Here is a 6,000-nt window from a genome sequence, read left to right as displayed (position 1 = left end):
TCTCCAATCCCAAAGAATAGTATCTCTAGGCTATAAAGTTGGGACATTTTTTTATCAGTATGAGTAGAATAAAAGTAGAGCACATAGAGTTAAAACATTTCATAGGAAAATACCGTTTAGCATTGAGGTTCTAAGTGTTTTTCCTCTGAAGGGAAAATTAATACCCAGTTAATTCTTTTGTTTCTGTGCTAATGAGGAACAGAGTAACACATCAAACCTACACATCATCCCAAAGCTTTCATCTAATCAATGATTAAGATACATCTTCCATGATGTTATTTTTCTTTGTCCTCACCATGGGGGAAGAATTAGAGATCAGTGAGGTCTCTGAATGAAAGGCCAACAGTGGTAGAAGCATTCTGCAAGGTCATTCTCTGGACAGCCAGTGAGTAAGGTACCCCCTGAGCATCAGAGCAGGGCCAGCGCACCAGCGTTCAGAGCACCCAGCACCATCCTTATGCAATCCGATGGCAGGCTTCCCTTTGGCTCTGGCCATTGTCATCATTGTCATCTGTCCTGCGTAGCATGTCCTCCAGAGCCAGTCTTTTATCTTGGTGGGACCTTGAAGATCAAAAGAGGCCCAAAGTCACCAGACAAATAGCCTTCACACAATCCCAGGGACAGGAAAATTTTTATGAACACAACTAGGGGGACTTATCTCTGGAAAGGTCATATCATTGCTCTGAAGAAATACAATAAAACACTAGAAACACTAGAAAGTTCGGTATCCCTGAACTGATGCTGGGTTCCAGGACTCTGGGCTCCTTAACAGTTGTCCACCCACCTGAGTATTTCCTCTGGATCCAGCACTGTCTTAGCTACTATCTGGGAAAAACGCAATGTCTCCTCAGGTGGAGCTTGTCTGTACCCTGGTCCATTTACCTACACAAAATAGTCCATCTAACAATAGACTGAGAGCACCTTTTCCGGATTTCATAGACTGGGACCCAGGCTTCAACCCTGCAAATCTGCAACCTGGGCAATTCAATGGAGTTTTCTAAGCCTTAGAAAACTATAGGATGGGGCTAATAACAGCCCTGACCCCCCAAGGTGAAGGTAAACATGAGATGCCTTTATGAAATAAATCTGATTTCACAGAGACAGTCTCGTGTTGTGGTTAGGTGAACCTTGGTTCACATCTTGGCTTTACCGCCTATTAGCTGTGTTTCCTTGGTCAAATTACTTAACCTCATGTGCTCCCCCTCCCCACTTCCTTGTTTGTAGAATGCAAATAATGTAACCCTCATGGTGAGATCATTTTATAACCATGCCCAAATCAACAAGGAGTATTAAGACATCTTTCTGGACTTGTAGAAACAAGACGAATCTGCTGCCGTTTTAATCTTCACTCAAGACTAAGGCTAAACAGCATTCAGAAATCACCTACACTGCATTTACCTGTATGCTGATGAAATTTCTTTTCCTTTTTTCAAAGGTCTGAGTCATTCTGTTTTCTTGAGGTTAGCCAGAAGAGGGTTTGCTAGAAACTTCCAGTAAACTCTATGGACATGACGCAGCAACTACTAAAAGAGGGTTAGGTTTTCTGACCCTTTCTATCACCTCCCTGGGGTTTCACTGTGGATCACAGGATGGGTTATCTCACTGGAGGCAGGTTCAGAAGAAAGGCTTCCCTTTATCATTTACTACAAATACTAAACCAACGGGTGGCTATGCTTTTCAGATGCACAGAGAGATTTCTCACAGGAACATGACACATATTATATGTCCTCTCCCTCATTTGTACCTGTCATTTATCTTCTAAAAAGGGTATGCCCTGACCTCATAATCTCTTACTTAAGAACAAGAGACTATCGTTCAACTTTGCTAATTTCATTTGGTTCCAAAGAAAAATAAGAAAAGTTTTTATTATATGGTGACTCTTGGGGGAGCACCTAGACCCATAAAGAGAGTATTTGATGGAGTATCTCCCACAGGAGATGATTAAAAGTGCACACCATAGTGCAGTGTGCATAAGAACGCAATCTCAATAACTATTAGGAAAAAAATCCACATGAATCACTATATAATTCAGCACTCATTTATATGGCACAGGCGTGCTTTGTAGGAACTTCACTACTACAGTTAAGCTTTCCCTGGCTCCCCCCCGCCCATAATTCCAAATTAATATTTCTTGTCTTGTGTGTCAATTTGTGCATCAGCTCTTTCTCCAAGTCTTTGAACCCGAAAGCCACACTGGCCGTGGCCTTTCACAATTGCGGACATTTTAATTTAAGTTAAATTAATTTAAACAGAAGAAGTTTAATATAAAGAACTATTACCCAATGATAGAACAGTAATCCTATATAATAAAAGGCTAATACACAAATCAACCATATGGTGGAACAACCAGTCGCTATGATGTGCACTGACCACCAGGGAGCAGACGCTCAATGCAGGAGCTGCTCCCTTGTGGTCAGTGCAATCCCACAAGGGGAGCACCGGCTCAGCCAGAAGCCAAGCTCATGGCTGGCGAGCGCAGCGGTGGTGGCAGGAGCCTCTCCTGCCTCTGCGGCAGTGCTAAGGATGTCCAACTAATGGGGAGTGGGCCTAAGCCGTCAGTTGGACATTCCCAGAGGGCTCCTGGACTGCAAGAGGGCACAGGCCAGGCTGAGGGACCCCCCCCACCCAAGTGCATGAATTTCATGCACCAGGCCTCTAGTTATAAAAATAAAGAGAAGAGAACTTTGAAAGGTATCTTAAAGCAAAGAGGAAGAGCAACCACAGAAGCACAAGTTTGAAAGTAGAGGTTCAGACCTCATTGGAGAGGGTGGTTGCAGCTGCTGAACGATGGAGGATTTTGCTGGGTTGCTTGGGCCAGAGCTGGTCCACAGTCTCTGGACAAGTAGGAACAACCTGCTGTACCTCAGGTGATCCAAGGCTGCTGCACAGGTGTGCAATGAGTCAGGAGTGCGGAGGGCATCGGGTGCTACTGTAGGTGGGAGGTCTAGAGAGTATAGTGTCTGCATTGGCACAGACACAAAAACTACTGTCCGCCATGTAGGTGAACCAAGGCCAGGCACACAGAGGCCGTTGGATGCTGGGCGCTGGGGTGCCACAGTGCATGCTGTTAGAACAGGGAACTGGAGAGGCCTCCCTCATAAGAACCTCATGTACTTTTGGGTGCTTCTTAAGCCATGGGGGCAGTCTCCTACAGTGGCACCAGACTGAGGAAAGGGTGTGCAGAGCAGAAACCTGAGAGAGAGTGCAGGCATCACTCCTTGGCGCTCCCCACAATGCACCACTCCCCAAACTGAGAGCTGGGAAATCCTGGGGAAGCCACATCCTGCTGGCACTTAGCACTGGAGGGCACCTCACGGCCGAGGATGCGGAAAAATGCAGTACTCTCCAGGTCCCTTTGAGCTCCCCACAGGAGCCAGGAAGAACAGTCCTCCTGCCGTGTCTCTCCAGTGCTCTGTGCTGGCAAAGGGGAGACATTTAGAAGTCCCAGATCTCTTCTCACAAATCAGGCAACAAGATATAAATTAGGGGCAGAGAGGCAACACGTTGGCAGTGGCACCACGGGCAGTGCAGTGGGAGCAGCCCTGTGTGGGCGGTATCAGATGGTTCCAATTATGTTGTCTAGACTTGACTGGCCTCGAGACGCTCAGGCAGGAGGCTGCTGGAGCGATAAAGGCATGAGATGCCAAGGCCTCAGAGCAAAGTGATGTCAGGAGGAATGAACTAGAAGGTGGAGTGAGATATTTCAAAGGAAAAACAAAATTCTTCCTCAGGTTAATCACCCTGTCATAGTCCATTCAGGTTGCTTAACAAAAATACCATAGACGTGGTGGCTTACGTAACAAACACTTATTTCTCCCACCCAGTTCTGGAGACTGGGAAGTCCAACATCAAGGCTCTGGCAGGTTTGGTGTCTGAGTCATAGACAGCTGTCTTTTCCATGGGTCTTCCCGTGGGAGAAGGGGCACTAATCCATTCATGAGGGTTCGACCCTCAGGACATAATCACCTCTCAAAGGCCCTGCCTTCCAACACCATCGCAGTGATGGTTAGGATTTCAATATAGGACTCTGGCTGGGTGGGAGGGGCAAAAACTTTGGTCTATAACACATCCCAAATTTTTAAAAGTAAAAATGTGAGGAATCTGCAAAGAGCTTAGAGACAGCCACTTTTCCTCTCCTTGGCAGTGCTGAGTAGGCCGTCACGTGTACAGACAAACATCTGAATCCACTGAGAGCAAACCACTGCCCTCAGGAGAACCGGGATCGGACAAGCCCGCCAAAGGACCGTGAGGAAGAATGGGCACGTTGGGTTTGGCGAGTTCCCGTGGTCTAAGAACATGGCCAGAAAGGGGCTGAGGAATTGTCAGGACTGAGACCAGAACTCGGTCTAAGGCAAATGCCGTGTAGGGCCTTAGGGTGCAGCACTTCCGGCAGGAGGCACAGACACTCAGTAAGCATTGGTGGGAGGAAGGGAGGACGGGAGGGTGGCGACAGGAGAGAAATCTTTAAAATGTAGAACGTTAATCCAGGAGGGGCGGGGTTTGGCAAAGGTCTGAAAGGCACCCTCACAGTGTGAGAGCATAGAGGAGGCGGAGACAATGATAAGAGCCTGGCTCTCAGCAGCAGGCAGCCTCTACCTGTGGCCTGTGGGAGACTCTCCATCCACGTGTAACCAGAGGCAGGTCCTGGATCTCTGAGGAAGGGGGAGAGAGCATTCGGTGAGCTCTGTCACCTGAATGACAAGAATCCAGGAAGAGAGCCAACCACTCAGATCATCACAACTCCCTTCCAGGATGTGACAGGGAAGTCACCCAGCCTCCCTCCCCTCTGTCTGCTCCCTCAATCCAGATGGGGTAGTGCTGGGAGGAGGGCCTCGGTGGCCTAGGGCAGGAGCTTTTCTCACAGCTGCCCTGAGTCCTAAAGACAATGTAGTGAAATGTAGTGATGCTTCATTTGCACTTAAACTGAAAGTGGACCCCAGACATAGGAAAGAATCTCCATTGAACAGCTATGTGTCAAACACATTACGTAGATGAACTCATCTCATCCTCAAAGGAAGGTGCTGTTACCCCCCTACCCCCCCACCCCCCCCACCCCGTCCCAATTTTACAAATGATGACACAGATTTCAAGAGATTAAATCCTTCCCCTTGTTCATGCAACCTATTGTTTTTGGAGCAAACAAACAAACAAAAATGACAGATAAAGAAATTTAATTTAAATAGAGTTATCCTGTCACCTATATTAAAGCTTCTTGGTAAACTAAATTTTCTGGGTTCTTACTCTTGACTTTCATCAAATTTCTACATAATAATGAAAGCTAACATATGAAGGGCAAGACAGTGTTCTTAATAACATATATACATATATGTGTGTGTTAATTTTACAGGTAAAGGAAAGTGGGGCACAGAGAGGTTAAGTAACTTACCCAAAGTCACACAAGTGTCCTAATAAGTGGTGCATGAGGATTCCAACCCAGCTCGTCTGGGCGTAGAATTCATCCACAAACCAACAGCACAGTGAGTGCAGAGGGAACCCTTGTGGGACCAACATTCAATGGCAGGGCTTAAGATGTAGAATGTCTTGATGTTATAGGTAACTTGATGGTAACTTTTTTAAAACTTGGAACTAGGTCATAAGTATGACTCAGACTTACTATTTCATAGTCTTTCTGTTGTGATGAGAGTATCGCGTGGTAGCTGTTATACTCTAGGGGACAGTTTAGGAGCCAAGGAAAATGGTGACAAATCAGACATGTGATTGAGGCGGAAGTGTCTCTTCAAAGCTGCAGCATCTGGGCAGCCCCGACCTGCATCCTGAGCAACCCTCCACTCAGCTGCCTCTCCAGCAGGAAGCCTGTCAGTGCCCGCGAGCTCCTTCAGCCTTGGAGATGCCTGTGCTTCCTGGAGCCCAGTCTCCCCGGAGCCGGGAGACAATGTGGTGTTGCCAGCACGCATTTGTCACTCCTCAAATCTGGTCCACCACTCCAGGCAAACGGAAAAGAAAAGCACCACATCTGAGTTTGCAGTCAGTTACCTCTGC

At 47.0% G+C, this 6,000-nt stretch overlaps 1 protein-coding gene across 1 annotated transcript in view; it reads right to left on the bottom strand.

Annotated features, from left to right (window-relative positions):
• Window positions 1-544: 544 nt before the first annotated feature.
• Window positions 545-6,000, bottom strand: part of MACIR (macrophage immunometabolism regulator) — a 149,885-nt gene continuing 144,429 nt past the window's right edge. The window contains exon 7 of the transcript XR_004967829.1: window positions 545-561. The gene's annotated coding sequence lies outside the window, so the exon portion shown is untranslated. The remainder of the gene's footprint in view (window positions 562-6,000) is intronic.

The sequence above is a fragment of the Myotis myotis genome, unplaced genomic scaffold (genome assembly GCF_014108235.1).
Source record: "Myotis myotis isolate mMyoMyo1 unplaced genomic scaffold, mMyoMyo1.p scaffold_m19_p_5, whole genome shotgun sequence".
In the NCBI taxonomy this organism is placed as follows: domain Eukaryota; kingdom Metazoa; phylum Chordata; class Mammalia; order Chiroptera; family Vespertilionidae; genus Myotis; species Myotis myotis.
This window is presented reverse-complemented; position numbering and strand designations above follow the sequence as displayed.